Below are 17,859 nucleotides of genomic sequence, written 5' to 3' on the forward strand. Positions count from 1 at the left end.
TGATGCATTTATTTAATTGATGAAGGTAAATCACAGAAAAATTCTCTACAGAATAATCACAGCCCCAGGAGAAAGGAATCCAGATTAAATTTCAGAAGAATTAGTCAAACTCTGGCAGTAACAAGAGCCAGCCAACGGCACCTGAACAAATTCCACAGCATCGAAGCCACTCCTGTGGAGAAGATGGAGAGTTTGGGGACAAGGACACTGCTAACCAGACAATGACAGACGATATCCAGCCCTCAGGCATGGTCTGTAAGACCATCCTCACTGCTAATGCTGCCTAAATTAAAAAAAAAAAAAAAAAACAACAAGGAAAAGATCTGACATCCTTTCCTGCCCCAGCTGCAGGTACTGTGCTGAGATACGGGGCTTGGAGGGACCAAGGGGATTTCAGGGTAGCTACTTTGAAACAGAGCAGGGAAGAGTTGGGTTTGCTTTCAAAGTGTGTTTTTAGCTTTTTTAAAAAGCTGAAAACAGCTTTTTATTTAACTAAAAAAGCTTTTTTTAGCAGGTGTATCCTTAGTGAAAATTATGCCTTGAGAGGCTACCTAGAACAGAGGCTAGACAGTGTTAAAGAAATAAAGTAGGTATTTATTAAAAAGGCCTTCAAATGATACACCCTGGGCAGTACAAGAGCCCAGCTGAGGCTCCACCCAAGATGGACTCCAAGTAACGAGTTTTCACACTGTTATAAGTTTTGGTCCATTTTCATATTGGGGTTAATTGTCCAGTTACAGCTTCAGGTTATGCAGTCCCATCCTCCCAGTTTGCTCTCCTCAATTCACTGCTGTTTAAACTTTTTGGGCCTGGTGTCCTTTGCAATGGTGTCCTTGGTTCTCGGGCTGGAAAAGGATTGTTTTGTCTGCTAAACTGTGAGGAGAACTTGCTAACACTTTATATGAAGTTCAGAATTACACACTAATGCAGTACAGATCTGGATAATATGAAATCTAAAATTTAAGGCATCAAAAATATGCTACAAAATGTGCCTTTGGAGATATGCCAACCAGCTACCTCTAACAAAAATTCAACATTAACTAAAAGTATTAAGATATACTGGGGGGAAAAAAATCAACCAAAAGAGAAAGATTCTTTGCTACCAACATGTTCAAGTTCCAAATACACAGCTATGGCTAATAATTTCTACTACTAATACACAGGTTGTTTTTATTCCAAAAACATGACATCTAATATATATGCACCCATTTATTTTATTAATCTAGTTTTCTAAAGTACCTTTTTTTAAAAGTTGATCACTTCAAAATAGCACAAAAGCCACTAGTTAAATTCCTTATAAAAATACACTCCACTAAAACAAAATTTCTTTCAAAACCGTGTTTTATTTCCCCTCCAGTGATAAATAATAGTAATCAAATTGTTTCACAGCTTGATTTTCCTGTTTGTTGAATGAAAAAGCACTGAAGTTTCAAACCTAATAGCAAACCTAGAGTTTAACTTTCCTGGATTTTTCTCCTTACAGAGATGTGAGTTAAAAACTCAGAGTGAAATAACTACATGAGAACAGCATCCCGCTCATAAGGAAGGAACCTGGTTCTGCTGGATGCAGCAATTCAAGGAGCAGAAGACCAGATCTGCTGGTAGGAATCAGCCCAAGCTCTAGAACAGCTAAGGATATTACTCAAGTTGGTGCATGTGACTGTACCAATCTCACAGGGTTTTTTAAAACTTCATTTTTAGAATCAGGGAGCCAAAATTACAGTGACCACTATCCTGTGCAGGAAAGCCATGGACCCAGGACAAAGCATCACACCAGGAACATGATGCAAGGTTTGTGTTCAGGTTAGTATCAGGGCAGACTTCATGCCTTGAGAACACAATGGCAAGCACCTTGTGTTGGATTATAGCAACATTTATGCTAGGATGCGGTCACCCAGCTGTCCTGCAATGTCCTGCTGTCCTCCCTGCGTGGCAAGGACTGCCCATGCCAAGGCACACCCAGGCTGGTGGCTCCCACAGGAAAGCACCTGCAAGGGCACTCGTGGGCGTTTGCCCAAGGCAGTGCCTTGGTGGTGTGAACTCCAGAACAAAGGCTCACAGGGATGAGCACTGGTGCTCCCGTGAGGTGGATCCTGACCACAATGGGCCCTTCTGACCAGCAATGATATGACAAACCATTTCTCTGGCCATGCATGATGTTCAGGGATCTAATAATACCTTCTCTCACCTCTCACTTCAGCTTCCATTATTAAAAATGGAGGGTTATCTCCAGAAAACAGCAAACCATATGATTTGGTGACTAGTTCCTCTAAAATCCCTACAAAATGGGCACCATCCCTTCACTGATGTGTCAGAGACAGCACTGATTGGACTCTCCCAGCTGTCAAGACCAAGGCAAGAGGAGGCTGGAGCAGCAGCACAGCAGGACACCTCCAGTCTCAGCCGACACATTTAGTAGCTGCAACTTCCATTAATCCTGAACACTCAGGAGTTTGATTTGCTCTTAAGTGCATTCACTATAAATTATGCAGAAGAACAATAGGACTGTCTATCTCCAAGAAAGGGAGTGCTCCATATCAGAGGAGAAAGAATAGATGGGGGTAATTTTAGGGGCACCAAGAACAGTCCTATGAAAATCCTTTCTCTCTTCTGGCATTTCTGTGTAGCATTTAACACTTCAGTGCAAATCATCTTGGAAGCAAATCATGCAATCTGCACTCAAGACATCACTTTCCTCATTAACCTCCACCACAGGCCTCCATCCCCAGCAATACCCACACCAAATGTGTTTTTCTGAGCACTGTGGGTGAGGGCTGCCTGGAGCTGAGCCTCTGTTAGCAGGCTGGGTGAGAAACAAATGGAAAATCAAATCATGCTGAATTTTATATTTATACCTAACTGATGCCCGTAGTGGCCAAATGGGTGTATTTTCTTCCCTAACTGGGTATAGTAACAGGAAGGAGATGTGATAGTTTTGAAGCAGGAAGCATCCCAACAGGCGTGGGATGAGAAGAGCTGACCTGCACCTGAGACCACAGAGGGGGCACATCCTGTCCCACCGCCTTGGTGCCGCATCGGTGAAGGTCTCGACTGCAAAAACAGGAAACGTGTCTTCCCTCAACAGTGATGTTGAAGATGGACTTTCATGTTCACATGAGGAGAAGGGGATGAAGGAGAAAATCTGCTCCTGGTACCCCCTTAGAATTGCTCTCTCAGGTGGAAGGATCTTCATGAACTTCATTTTAGCAAATGCAAAAAGAGCACCTAATCTGTAAGGTTTTAACATATCAGGCCATGGACAGATAAGCTTTCCTGGGTATGGCCACAGCAGGTGGTCAGGATACTGACCTCGGTCATTTTGTAACCTCTTAATTTATCACCCTGTCTCTGAAAAGACCCTAAGATACACCTGGTATGAACTACTAGTCTGCTTCACTTCTAACAGGACTATAAAATCCTACTAAACCAAATTCTGCATCTCTTGCAAACCAAGATCCACACTAGAGCAACAGCAGGCTGGCATTTTTGGTTTGTTTCTTTTTTAATTTCCCTTCACCAAGGGTAACATTATCTATTTCCCTGGAAGCTTTCAGCAACTTTTCTGCAGGAGGAGATGGTATCCTGTGCGAGAAACCATGTCAACAAGATCTTTCCGTAAATGCAACGTTTGCGTAAGATCAACACAATAATTTATCATTTATTTTTTCCTCTTGAAAGGAACAGGAAAAAAGTGTTTAAAGGCTGTGGCAGTGGTTAAAAGGAGGGCTCTGATGGTGGAGGATGGTGCAGGAATCAAAAGTTTCTGAAGTGATGCCTTCTCCTGGGGTGTGCACACATCATCTTTCAGCACACAACAGCAAGGCCACTTCCCTTTGCCTTTAAGCCTGCTAACAGCTCTTTGCTGGCACTACATATGTTAAAAAAGGGAAGGCCAGCAAATGTACCACCCTCAGGGTCAGAGGAGTCAGTTCTACAACTGATAGAGATGTTTGGAGTCCTACTGGCATTGGGGGTTCTTGCCAGAGGAAGATGAAGTTTTATTTGCTCAGCTGAAGCGAGTCTGGACCATGGAAGAACCAGGTAAATCCTCCAACTGACACTCTCCCCTGACTGAGCCTGTCATCCAGACTCTTCTTACCCCCCCACAAACACAGGCATGATCCTGCTGCTGGACTTCTCTGAGATAAATACAGCATAACAGCAACAATCCCTCATTTCCCCACCCCTGCTCTGAAGAGAGTAAGCAGTAGTACATTAAAAGCATTTTAGGCTCTTGAATTCTTGTGGTTAACGTTAATTTTTTAGCTTCTTGACCTTCTATTGCAGACTTGTCAGACCTATTTTGAGACCTCCTTTAAGTTTCACAACTAAAAGTCAGTGGCAAAATTCAAATAGCCTCCCAAAGGAAAGTTGACCCTCGTATTTCCTCTGCAACTGACTTTTCCAACTGCAGGAGGATGGTGGGGCAGAGTAGACAGACGGGCATTTATACATGCCAAAGCCCAGGACAGAGCTCTTCTGCATTTGGTGCCCAAACTCTGTGTTTTAGAAAAGGAGAGGTGCTACAGCTAAGGATGACCCTGCTGAACAATAGCACACAGCCCTGGCTGCGTGCTGGGTTTTGGAGCGACTCCAAGCAGGGTGGGACTGTAAGAAAGTGGACAAAAGCTTTGGATAGAGATCTACAGGGAGGAAGCGCTTCCTACTTCCTCCACAGAAAGCACCAGGGCTTTAAATAAACGTCCTCATGAGCTCTGCTGAAGACCAAAAGGGTTGCTGCTGAAAGAAACTCCTGTTTGGGACCCAGCTGAAGGCTGATGGGGCTCTCCTAGGGAACTCTGCTCTCTGCTGCAGTTTCCAACATACTGGTGGGAAGTGGGGGAGGGCTGCCCACAGTCCCATTGTGACTGGCACCAACTAGACAAAAAAAGCCTGTAAAACCTCTGACAGGGCTTTCAGCTCTGCCACCAAAGGTGCAGAGACAGGCTTGCCCATCAAGCACATCTTTTGATGAAAAAGGTATATCAAAGTGTACATTTACACTTTGTAAAGCCAATTCAACATCATGCCATTTCTCGGATGCATTTACCTTTTAGCCCTTTCTTGGATGGCCTATGAGGCTGCAGCAGCCTCACAGAATAAAAACATTTATTCTGATGGACAGAGACACTCAATCTGCTCCATCCCCCTCAGCTCCTTTCCACCCCCCCGACCTCTGCAGCTACATGGGATATTCCAGCCTTGCCTCTCTCCTTCCTCTCACATGGTCCCACACACAGATCATAAACATGGGAGCCAGAGCTGAGCAACAATACTGATGAGAAAATGACTGGCACTGACAAAAAACCATCCCACTCCTGACAAATACCAATGGAATATTTACTTTGTTTGGATGTAACAGAATCAGACCCTAAATAGAGTAATACATACTTGCAAACCATACAGATCTTTCCTCTGTACAGTACCACATCAATTATCTTATCTATCCATTTTAGGGTACATATTCAATCGTAATAACCCCCATTCCCCTGTTCTCCATCCTGAGCATCAGCCTACAGCAAGAAGCCTGTTTGTTGTTTTTGAAATCTGTCATTAGTCTGCCAGAGCATCCATTGATTATAACTCAAAAGAAGACTTGTGCTGTGCCAAAATTGCTAAAATTTACATTTCAGACATTTTTAGTGGTGTGGAAGACTTAATAACAGAAAATAAGAGAGAGAAGGAAGGAAACCACAGGTCTGAAAAATATCAGGCTAGACAGATTAAGAAGCAATGTGGAAAAAATATACTCCCAATTATATTCTCACAACAAAAACAAAGCTACAAGCAGGTCAGAAAGAACTGAGTTGTGCATACATTTCTGCTACAGTAAGAAACGGCTTTGCACTGCAATGGGATTGAATAAGTGAATTTCACATTCCTGGAGGAAAACAATTATTTTATTAATGGCTTTTCACAAAGCAATTACCCAGCAGTTTGGAACAGACACCTGTGATATTGACCTGCGAGACCGCCATTGAAACTGCACTTGGTCCAAATTTGGGAGAGAAAGTTCTCAACTCCTGTCCTGCTTTACACAAAGGAGCAAAAGAATCAAAACTACTTCTTGTAGCAACTATTTGCTAGACTCTGACTTCACTGGACAGCAAACCGCTCTCAATAAATGTAGCGCTCTTAGAATTTCTGGATTTTCCCTACTAATTCCCCATGGCAATCTGGCTATCACTTTGCTGGGGGGGTGACTCTGTTAGGCTGAAATAAGGCAAAGTGCAGTAAGAAGCAGCCCATGCCAACAAGAAATTTGCAGCCAAGAGTGAGAGAGGCAGACCTGCTCAAGTGCCAGCCCTGGAAAGGCATATCCACCACTGGCATGCACTGAAGCAAAGATGCTGATTGTCACTGTTCCTGCAAATTCAGGAACGGCTATTATAGGTTATTTCTCTATTTCTTATTGTTTCCAAGCTGTCCTAATGTCCTACTACCTTTTGTTACTCAGCTTTGTCCTAATGGCTTCTGTACAGAGCTATGTCAGTGTGGATGTATCTTAATATACTTGTACTTTAAAGCAGTCAATACTCATTACTTTCAATATTCCTGAAGACGAGCTGCTCCTCTCACTAAAACTATGTTCAGGCCCTGATATGGCAGATATAGTGTCAGACACTGACTTTCTTCCTGAGCTTTATCACAAAAGCCAGCCAGGCTTTGCTCCCACCGCCCCAGTCAAGGCCTCATTCCTCTACTGGCTCAAAAATCATCTTCTAACTTGACCTCAAATGTATTCAGTGCTGGTAACCACATTTGCTCTGGTCCCAACACCGTCTTCTCTGGAACCTCCCCTCTGCTACACACAGGGATGGAGAGCCATCACTCCCACATCAGCCTTGGCTTTCCTGGTTTAACTGAGCAGGTTCTTCTTGCCTCCTCTCAGACACACAGTGTCCTTTCCCCGTGTCACAGAAATCCTCCCCTGCAGTGACAGCCTCCTGACCCCTGGCACCGCACGCACCATCTCAACACCAAGTTTCCTTATCTGCACTGGGAACTCTTCCAAGAAGGGGATTTGCCTTTTGACCTTAGTGCCTTGGGTCAATCTGTGTTCAGCTCTGCCTGGGCTCTCCTCCACACTTGCAGTTCAGGGACAGAGTACCCCTGTGTTTCATGCCTTTTCTCTTCCTGCCACCCAAAGGGTACCCTGCTCTCTCAGAATGACATCCTGATCTTTTTCCAAGCTGATGGCAAAAGGCAGTGTCATGGAACCAGATACGTGACCTGTGCACCCCTGAATGTGGAGCTTCAAAACCCATCTGCTGAGAAGGTCTAATGGATGAGACGTAAAGCTCAGAGGAAAAATAATGCCAAGATGTAAGTGATCCAGGACATTACTGGAACATGTCCACAGGTAAAACCTAATAGTGCAAGTCATACAAGGATTTTTCCAGTTTCTTCTCTAGCTCTCAGTGACAGGTGACTGAACAGGACCACTTTTGTCACTCATCCAGTACATGAACAGGGAATAATAAACTATTTGTTTTAAAAACAAAACAGTAGGGTGGTACAAAGCCAACCAACGAACCAAATGTAACCACACCCTCAAGTAGGGAAGACCACAATCACTCTTTATTTGCTATTCAGGATCTGTTTATTACACATATATATTTTTATTTTATTAAAAATAAAGGGGTTTTTTTTCCTCACAAAGGGTGAGATACAGATCTGGCACATCCGAGGAATAGCTGAAACAAGCAGAAAGTCCATTAGGCAGTTTGGTCTGAAAATACACTAAAAAAATCCCCCCTTACTAAGCAGTGAAAAGGTGACTGAAAATACCCCTGAATGCTACAAGCAGGCTGTAGCCCCCTTGGATGTGAAGAGTTTCAGGATCCACTGTAGCGGCAGCAGAAGCAGCTCAGCAAATATTCATGCACACTTACAGATCCGCGATGCTTGTAGTTAATGAGATTTGCTGCTGAGAAAAGCATTTTTTTCCCCTTTTAAAAGAAATTTTACATGGAAAGAAATGTGTCTTTGCTGCTCTAACCCACGGGTGGGCCAACAGGGATCTAGCACAACTGTTCCCCTAGCTCCAAGCAGCATTTGCACCAGAGCAACACAACACGATCTTCTGCAAACCAGAAAGTTCCTCTGGACTGGATCACTGTGCGAGCCAGAGGATGGGAGAAACTGTGCAAAAATACCCCAAGTTTGCCAGAGCTTTGGGCTATGCCATAATGGCATTTGGATGTACACTGGGGCATGCAGACATCTTTGGCCAGGCACAGCTCTGCTCAGCTGGGCACTCACTCTGATGGCCCATCACTGCTGTCATGTGACTCATTAAAAATGTCTCAGCACGCCACTGAATAAAATTTGTGTGTGCATAAACCCCCCCATATTGACTTTTCCTGTGGAAGTGACTGCTTCTCCACTGTGTGTCCTTCCAGCAGGAAGAAAGCTGCAGCAGCACGTTCCTCGAGGCTGCACCACGAACTCACAGGGGCTGCTGGGAGCACCTCAGGAAAAGCTCACAGAGCTCCTCAAAAACGGCACCATCCTCTGCCCACAAATAACCCCACTAAAACACATCCAATTTCTTGATGGTGTTACTGCCAGGATTTCCAAGCCTGCAGCTTTCCAGGAGAAATCCATGGAAATGCATGCACACACTCCAGACTGTGCTACGTTTGATATGAGTAGCCTGGTTTCAAGCATTCACACAAGCAGTGGGAGCTCCCATTTCTCCCCTAAGTGCACATCCTAGGCTAATACAAGTTAAAGTTAACTAGTGGCAAAGCCTATTGCTCCAGCTCTGCAAGGGGGAACACCTGACAGTGGCTGCCCCAAAACAAAAGCAAGATGCTGAAGAGCTCCTGCTGCAATGCAGAGAAGTGGCAGCTGAGATCTTGCTTCTGCTGTGCCAGGCACTAGGTACTGGGCCAAAAAGAGCCTGTTGCTGTGCCAAAAAGTGGGTAATTCAAGCTGAAAGGCAGCTGATAGGGCTTCCCTACTTTGCCAGGCAGTTGGCTGCAGAAACACATTTTGCAGCAGCAAACATCACCCTGCACTGATGAGGTGGAGAGTCCTTTCAAGTCAGTCCTTATCAGGTCTAAAGACGGGCTAAAGATAGAGGAGCTGTCTGATAAATGGCAATGCTTGGCAAGCAATAAAAAAAAAAAAAAGCAAAAAAAAAAAAAGCTTCTTCTCTTCAAAAGGTTATGGTCCTTTTTCCTACTGCTGCCTCCCAGTCCATTAAATATCATTACATTTTCCCTGACTGAAAATATTAGAGGTCTCATGTCTTAAACTTGAAGAACATTTTTTCCACTCAGACAGAGGAATTTTGCTTACCTTCATCAAGCAGTAGTGCCAACAGTTGTTAAAGTATAGTACAAATATTAGTCCTTGCCAGTAAACAGATGCAAATTTTGGCACCAGATCAGACTGAAATAATCACATAATCACAGAATGCTTTGAGTCAGAAGGGACCTTTAAAGATCATCCTGTTCAACCCCCTGCCATGGTCAGGGACAGTTTACTCCAGACCAGGTTGCTCAAAGCTCCATGCAACCTGGCCCTGAGCACTTCAAGACATGGGGAATCCACAACTCTGGGCAACCTGTTCCAGGTTTCCACCACCCACACAGTAAATCTCTTCCTTATGTCCAATCTAAACTTACCCTCTTTCAGTCTAAAACCATTGCTCCTTGTCCTGTCACTACAGGCCCCTGAAAATACCCCACCTTTCTCCATGTTTTTTTTTTTTATAAGCCGCTTCATATTGAAGGATTGCAATGGGGTCTCCTTGGAGCCTTCCCCAGGCTGAACAACTCCAACTCTCTTTGCCTTTCCTCATAGGAGAGGAGCTCCATCCCCCTGACCATCTTCATGAGCCTCCTCTGGACTCACTCCAACAAGTCCATGCCCCTGCCTGTGCTGAAGGTTCCTGAGCTGGATACAGTGCTCCAGGTGAGGTCCCACCAGAGCAGAGGGTCAGGAACACCTCCCTCATACCTGTCAACACCTCACACGGAAAAGCCCAGCCGGGCAATACCAACATGGATTGAGCAAACGTGCCCGACAGACTGAAAAAGATATGCACAGCTACACAATAGTTAGAAACCCCATTTCCATGCTTTATTTATTTCTATTTAACAAACTAAAACCCTAAGTGCCAAACTGAAGGTTCAGTGACAACTCATACTAAACAAATTAGCCACTCAGATCATTAAAACACTCGAGAGATGCTTTACTTCCTTCTGTGTATGCTCCACTAATCTCCACACTTCCCTCAGCCTGATAAAGCAATTAAAAAAAATCCATTTCACTTTCAGTTTCTGATCAGAGAAAGCACCGTGAGTTCACAAGCTACCAGGGCGCTTTTTTTTTTTTTTAATGAGAAATGTTATTCTCCATATACTTTCAGTAAATAATCCCAGTGAATTTAGGTATGAAACAGACCTGCAAAACAAAATAGGCAAGAATGTAAACTTGGTGCCTCTGCCTCAAAACACTTCCAGCCTCACCTAAGGAGTGACTTGGCTGGAAAGCTCCTTATTGGAACAAAGAGGCTGAGTGATGCAGGAGCGCTGGAGGCACGGCAGGGAGGGCAGCAGTGTAACACCTAAGCCAGTTATGCAAGCGGGGAAGCACGGGGTGAAAGGACAGGAGGGCTCTGCGGGACGTGGCAGCCAGCCCCGCAAAGCTCATAAGGAGCTTTGGCAGGCCCGGCTGCCCTGCCGGGCAGGAGACAGGAGGCAGGCTCCAGCAGGACCCAGCCCAGCACCTGAGCCACAGACACAGGTGCTTTGCTTTGCTTTGCTTTGCTCTGCTCTGCTTTGCTTTGCTGCGGGGCTCTGCGCTCATGGCCATGAGAGTGAAGCCTGTGGGATGCTGGGGGAAGCAACAAAAGGGCGTTGGTGCTTTCTCTGCCGTGCATTTCAGGTTTTAATGGTGGTTCTGCCATCCCCACCCCCCGGATTCTCTGCTGAAGTGCCATGGACAATGAGACTATTGAGAATTTACTACAGCATGAGATTAGTTTGGGTTTCAGTTTCTGCTGAGCCAGCTCATTTCCTTCCACGTTCTTACAGGAACAGATGCTAATATATAAAAGGGCAGTAAGCATCATAAAGGCAGAAAAAGGAAAACACTTCATGCAACAGCATGAAGTTAAAAATACTTTTCACAGCTTTAGCCAGAGCCATTCAATAGTTTGCTCTGCTGTCTAATTACATTACATAAAAGAGGCAAGAGATTATTATTTTTTCTTAAGAACAAAAAAACCACAAACACATACACACCTCAAAATAACAAAACCCCAACCAAACACCCAACAACTAAACTGGCCAAACTGGCTGGATTAAAATAAGTGTTCAGAGAAGCTAAACAGAAAAATTAGTTTTGTCCCCTCCCATCATGCATGACTGCAGTGCTGCCTTCAGACACCAAATTCAATTGCTGCAGCAATTAGTCACAAAATTCAAGGCGAGCTGAAACTGTCCGATACTCCAAGAGCATCCCTGTGCTAGAATCAATTCTTCCCCCACAGAGGCAAACCAAGCAGATGGACAACCTGCAGCTCAAAAAAAGCCACAAGCCATCCCTGGGCTGCAACAGCAGCAAGGACGAGGTGATGGCAAACAAACTCCTGGCCTTTGTGCCACCACTCCAGCCAGTGCAGGAGCACCTCTTCCCTTGGAGCATCTCTTCCCTGGGTGCTTTGGTACGCGGTGGCCACAGCCCAGAGCATCCCCACAGGGCCATGCAACAGAGGTGGAGCCACCAGGGCTGGGACTTGCTTTAGGGAAAAAAGAGATGGAAAGAAACCCAGATTGCCCAATTGCACCACACCAGCCACGTTTCTCTTTCCACAAAGCTACATTCATCAATTTGATTATTTTTCAGAAAAGTCCCAAGTATGGCAAGGTGCTTCTCCATGCAGCTCTGACATTCAGATGCTTTGCCAGCTAGCTGGGCAATCTGCAACCCCTCCAGACTCTTTCTAAAGTACCTTTTATATATAGACATAATATCCATTATCCTCTGATGCGTTTAAAATGCTTCTTATTAGCTACCTCAGATGTGCAACCCACTGCTCAGCAAGCCCACACCTTCCTGGTGCCACTCCACCAGCCCACAGCTGAACCTGCCAGCACATCTCCTCCAAGCTGTGGGAAAAATACATTAATATAGACCAGAAAACTGAGATCACAAAAGACCAAAGCCACTGATTACCCATCAGGTTGCTTCACTGCTTGATACATATTTTTCCAGGAGGTTTCTAAACCTCTGAGAACTACCAAGCTGTGAAGTATAAATATGCAATGTAAATACAGAGATGTTGGTAGGACTAATGACATGAAATCACTGATAACATTTAGGAGGATTTTCAGACAAATCTTTCCAAATCATTAGTTTCTGGATTTAAGACAAGTGAGGCAGCTTCACAGAGGTTCAAACAAGGTGGAGTACAACAAATTTAGCTCACACCGATAAATAAATGTCTCTGCTGGCAGCCTGGGCCAGAACCAGGCTCCACAACACCTTACTGACTACCACCTTGGGGAATTTCAATCCTGTTTGTAAAGAGCATAGAGCACGATGCAGCTTCCAATTGCTTTCGTCAACTTACTCATAAACATCTTCGTATTATGAACTTTTTAATCACCTGTGCATTGCCTACACAGTGTCATTAGGTTTTCTTTCAAAACAAACAAACAACCAAAATGGAGTAACCTTCATGGAAAAATAAACTCCCAGGGCAACTCTTGACAAACACAGCTGCACCATGCCTTCAGCCAGGAGATGCCTTTCTCCCTTCCCTGCAGCTCTCCCAGAAGCGGCTCAGCAAACCACCGCAGCACGCACTGCTCCTCCCTGGCTGGAGAGCAAAGCCCTCTGCAGCTGGCACGCCCGGTGTCCCACGGTGCCCGCTGGCTCTCAGTTCTGGCACCAGGTACACCACCCTACGCCACGCTGCTGCCTCGGCACAAGGGGCTGCCATTACATTACGCATTTTTGATGGCTTCGCCATTTCTCTGCTTGCTCACCCATTTCACCTAGACCTCTAAGCCATTCCAGACCTCTAAACTGCTCCCTGGGATTTAGGCTTTAAAGCTAACTCCTTCCCTCACTGCCAAAACATACACTTGGGACTGATGGAGGACCTAAACATTCCCCCCACAACAAATATTTACAGGTGTAGAGGAACTTCACAGAGCCATCCCAGGCGGGACAGATGCCAACTGACTGCAGTGTCACCCCCCAGCACCCAGAGAAGGATCAGCCCCACGTCACCAGCCCCTCTCCTCGCTGGCTGCCCTGTACTCACCCCCTCACCTCACCCCTCCAAACGCCCTGTGCTCAGGCAGGAGGGTCTCCAGGCTGGACTGGCCACCCCATCCCTTTGGCGGCTCCCTCACAGCCCTGTGTGAACCAGGACGTGGAGGCAAGCCAGCAGTTTATTTTTAGCTTTTTTTTTTCTCCCTTAAATAAAAGCAAAACCACATGCATAAACCACATGTTCACGCTCACTCCACCCAGTGACGGGTTTTACATTTTGCATCCTCCCAATGCTCAAAAATTCCTGGGCAATGAAGTAGAGCAGACATCACCCCACAGACTTCCATTATGCCCCTCAGTATCCCTGTTCCTACACTGGCAAAATAAGAGTTTCTCAAACACTGAATTAAGTCTCTCCATGAAGCAGGCAAAGCCTGAAGAGAGAGGTCAGTGAGAGGGACTCTGCTCTCAGCTTGTCTCCCCCTTTCCCTCCTTCCCAAAAACCATCCAGGACATCCAGGAACACTGGCAGAAGTTGCAGCTCACACTTCCAAAGCTTCCCTGCAGAGTCTTCAGAGAAAGAAGAGCTAATGTGCAATTATGAGTCCCTTCCCATGAGTTCAACAGCTTTGAATCCCTACTAACTAGAAGCTGGCTCTTGCTTCTCTTCTGCAGCTCCTCAAACATCATTCTTTGTAACTTCTTTGAGTGTTTCAGATAAACAAATTAGAGGATTTCAAGTGACTCCTCAAACTTTCATTTCAGAGGTGTAGCAGGTGGAAAGAGTTAAAGGGTTTCCCAACAGCAGACAGTTTTACAGTCAACAGGCTGAACTTTTGGAGCTAGGAGGAAACCACCCATTCACCTTAGGAACTTTTGGTACAGAACTCAGCTTCCCTCAAAGTTAAAATAAAAAGTTGAAAAATCCCCTGTTTTTTTTCCAAAAGGTCTATTGAAACTTCACCTTCTTTAAAAGGAAGGGGGCACTAGGTCAGTACACACATATCTACACCTTGAACAGCAAGACTTCTGAATCTAAGCAACAAAAACTTTCAAGGAGCAAATACATTCAACAGAAGACCCACTTTGTGCCCACAGTCTGATGTGGCTACATTCAGGCTCTAATGGCAAAATTACCTGTTTTCAGCTTCTGTTCAAAGAGAAACTCCATACCAGCAGAGTGCCACTTAGACATGAACATTATTCATGCAGAAATGCCTGCTTCAGAGCTCTGAAAACACTAATTAATCACAGCACTGGCTTTATGAGTGATCATTTGCAAACGCCATGCCACCTCTGCACCACCCTAGGATTGCTGGCAATGGCTCATCCCAAGCAGAAAAATGTCCTCACCACTTGCTGAACACCATACTGCTTGGACAGCAAGTGGAAGGCATCAGTTTTGAAGAAAACAAACTTGAGAGATAAAACAAGGCACTTGAAATCACAAGAAGGGATCTGCCTCAATTTTAGTATCTCCCTACTGACTTTTACCTCCAAGACTAAAAGAATTTGGTGAGTTTGCACAACAGCTTAAGGATGAACTGGACAGCTTCAAGCATTACAAGACTTGAAGACATAAACTTTGCTCCACAACCTCAACAAAATAATATGTTTGTGAATATAAAAAGGTGGAAGCTAAGATGGTTGGGTCACTCCTACCACTGTGCTCTACACTATGATAAAAAGTAGATTCAATGCAGCCCTGCCAATACCTTAATTAATTAAAAAATCTGTTGGAAAATCTGGCAACCATTTTGTATCTTTTAGGAAGCAGAGCTGAAATGGAACATCTTCTCCCAGTCCAACCTAACAAACACGTGGTAAGCTGTTGGCTTTAGGACAGCAGATTATGTTAGCTAATAACTATCCCTTGCTCCACTCTTGCTCTGGCCTCTTGGCCCATCTCAACCAGCCAAACTGGGTTTTAAAAACAGCTCATTGTTGGTTGTTGTGTGTGTCATTAACCACCTTGTCCATGCTTTATCCAATTATTTACTGTGCCCAACCAGCACCCTCTCAAAATGCACCAAGGTGCCTGGTGCCAAGTTTAATTATCCTCTTGCTTAAGAGCTGCAGGTTATTTTATGTGGAGTGATGGAGAGGTGTATTTGCTGGGCAAAGAAAAAGCCTTTTACTGTGCCCCATTTCCTGAAGGAGCCTTGAAATTAAACCTCTTAACTAACTAACCACGCTGTGCAAGGAGCAGTGTGCTTATTGTTAGCAAGCATGGCAGAAACCCGACAGTCAGCTACAATTTCCTTGCTCTTCAGAAGCAGCATATTCCCTTTCCCACTGCCTGAGGCTCTGCCTCACCTCTCTGCCTATGGGGCAGATTTGAAACTGCAGTAACACCAGCCATAATAGCAGTAACACCAGCTCCCCTGCCATAACAAGGGAGCTCCCTCTTGTCTCACCACAAGGGTGGACACAGACACCCTAGGGAGCAGCACCAGAGGGCTGAAACATGCTGCCAGCCCCCTCAAGGAATGCTGGCACAGAACCCCTCAGGCCAAACATCATCAAGTTCCCAAAGGAAAAGCATTCTAAGTGTCTCCTTCCCAGCCTCCAAAGAATCCTACAGATTCCCCCAGCAGCCCAGCTGACTGTGTTTATTGCTGCATCCTTCATGTTATAGGTCAACATATACCAGAGAGCCAGCAATTCTCAGCTAATCAGATTTCGGTGCAGACTGACAAATGGCTCCCAATAAGAACATAAAAACCCAGGAAAATCAAGAGCCTCTCTAATCAACTCACTAGATATGATGCAGTAAGCCTGCAGAAAGCTCACATGCTTTGTTAACACATTGGATCGCACTTTGCGGCAGGATCTCAGGGGGCTGGTAGCAGTGGGGGGACCCCAGCCCAGGCCAGCTGCTGGAAGGAACGTGTTCCTCTTTGTTCTTTGTGCTCCACTCAATGCTGTGTTATTTTGAAACTAATTCATGGTAATTCCTTGACATACTATTAGTGTGCTTGCCAAATGCCAAAGCTTAAAACTGGAGCGTGAAAACACACTCACAAAGGAGATTCTTGCTCCACCACTGGATTATTGCAACCTGGAAACTTCATAAGAAGGTGAGTCCTTCCTATCTCCCCAGGCAGACTCAAAAAAACCATGAGCTGACATTGCCGGTGGGGTGTAAAAGTCATCTTTCCCATGAAGGCCAAGCACCTCGCCTTGTTACCAACCCTGCAGCTCTGCCACATTCTGTCCCTCCAACCTCCTGATTCTAAACACTTTATCCCACAAAGCTCACTCATGCCTGAGAAGAGCTTCAGAAATGTAATGACATCACTGACATATATGTGGCACCGCTCCTCTTCGCACAGCAAGGCTCACGGTGACAGCAGGGCACTGCATGCCCCAGGAGCCAAATGGCTGAACCCAGTGAGTCAGGAGAGGAGGAGATGATGTGCAGAGAGGCAGGTGGAAATCACGGCCTCCTCCTCCACAATGACCCTCAGCTGCTCTCAGAAGATGATGAGGATTTCCAGCTAAAACACTGGTGCTCTCACAGGTCTGGCACCCGAGCTGCTGAGCAGGTAAGAGACTGCGAGTCTGTCAAGGTCCCTGATTAGGTGTGAAAGAAAAGCCCTGTGCACACAATACTCTTACTGAAGCTATAAATAGTCCCCTCTGCACCAAAGTTGTGCATACTGTATTGACACTTGTGACTTAATAGGATTTCCTGGGAAGCCTGAACCAGCTTGGGCTGCTGCAGGACAGCCTTGCTGAGCCATTTTCACAACACATGCATTCCACTGTGACTGGGGGGAGCATAGGGGATAATCCTGTGTTTTCAGTGTCCTGATCACACTGAGGCAGGAAAAGACTCAGAGAAACTCCTAGAGGGTTGTAATGAGTTTGCATGCACAGCATAATCAGAGAAAACTTCCAGGATGGCCTTTTCCATGCAGCAAGCTTATCTCCCAGCTACTCATCAGAACTTACCACAAGTGCAATTTTTTTCTTCTTTATATTAATCCTTTTTTACAGTGGTAGAGAGAGATAAGAAACAATGTTCTAATAAAATATATAAGTTTTATATCAAATAATGTAAAAAATTATTTTCCCATTCAAATATGTCATTTCAGTTCCTGTAAGTCAATTAAACCAGTTCTCCCACTGATGCTTCATTATTGTCTTCAAATACATAAGATAAGAATTTAAACAGCTCTTATACTACTTTATTCCTTCTAAAGAAATCCCACCCTGTTTTAGTTACTGTCTGTTAACCTGGCAGGCTGACCTGAGAACTGTTAACAAAGTAATCTTTTATTATAATATTTCCACTACATTGCCTTTGTGGTGCTTAACAGCTTGCCAGTGGTGCTAGGAATCACGCCCAAGTTTTGCCCTGACCCTTCAAGCACGTACCAGATGTATCCCCTGCCTTGGTCCTGAGGATGAACCATGCTGCTGAGCCTGTGCCCACCTTCCAGGGTACAGCCACAGTATTGCTTCACCTCCCCTGCCTCATCTCTTCCATCACCCGATAAAGCACTCCAAAACCGGTCTGCTCGTGTGCTGTGGAGAAAGCCAGTGTTGGCCCTTTCATGCCCAAAAGGTAGCCTGGCTGTAAGTGCCTGACTGCACAGGCAGCTGTCCCAC

At 45.2% G+C, this 17,859-nt stretch overlaps 1 protein-coding gene across 3 annotated transcripts in view; it reads right to left on the reverse strand.

The window, feature by feature from the left end:
* Positions 1-17,859, reverse strand: part of HPCAL1 (hippocalcin like 1) — a 64,826-nt gene that overhangs the window by 13,434 nt on the left and 33,533 nt on the right. The window contains exon 1 of one of the 3 annotated variants that reach the window (XM_041421765.1): positions 13,292-13,340. The exons of the other annotated variants lie outside the window; for them this stretch is intronic. The gene's annotated coding sequence lies outside the window, so the exon portion shown is untranslated. Of the gene's footprint in view, positions 1-13,291; positions 13,341-17,859 lie in introns of those variants that run through there. 3 annotated transcript variants of the gene reach the window in all.

The sequence above is a fragment of the Onychostruthus taczanowskii genome, unplaced genomic scaffold (assembly GCF_017590055.1).
Source record: "Onychostruthus taczanowskii isolate IOZ18803 unplaced genomic scaffold, ASM1759005v1 scaffold11, whole genome shotgun sequence".
Lineage (NCBI taxonomy): Eukaryota > Metazoa > Chordata > Aves > Passeriformes > Passeridae > Onychostruthus > Onychostruthus taczanowskii.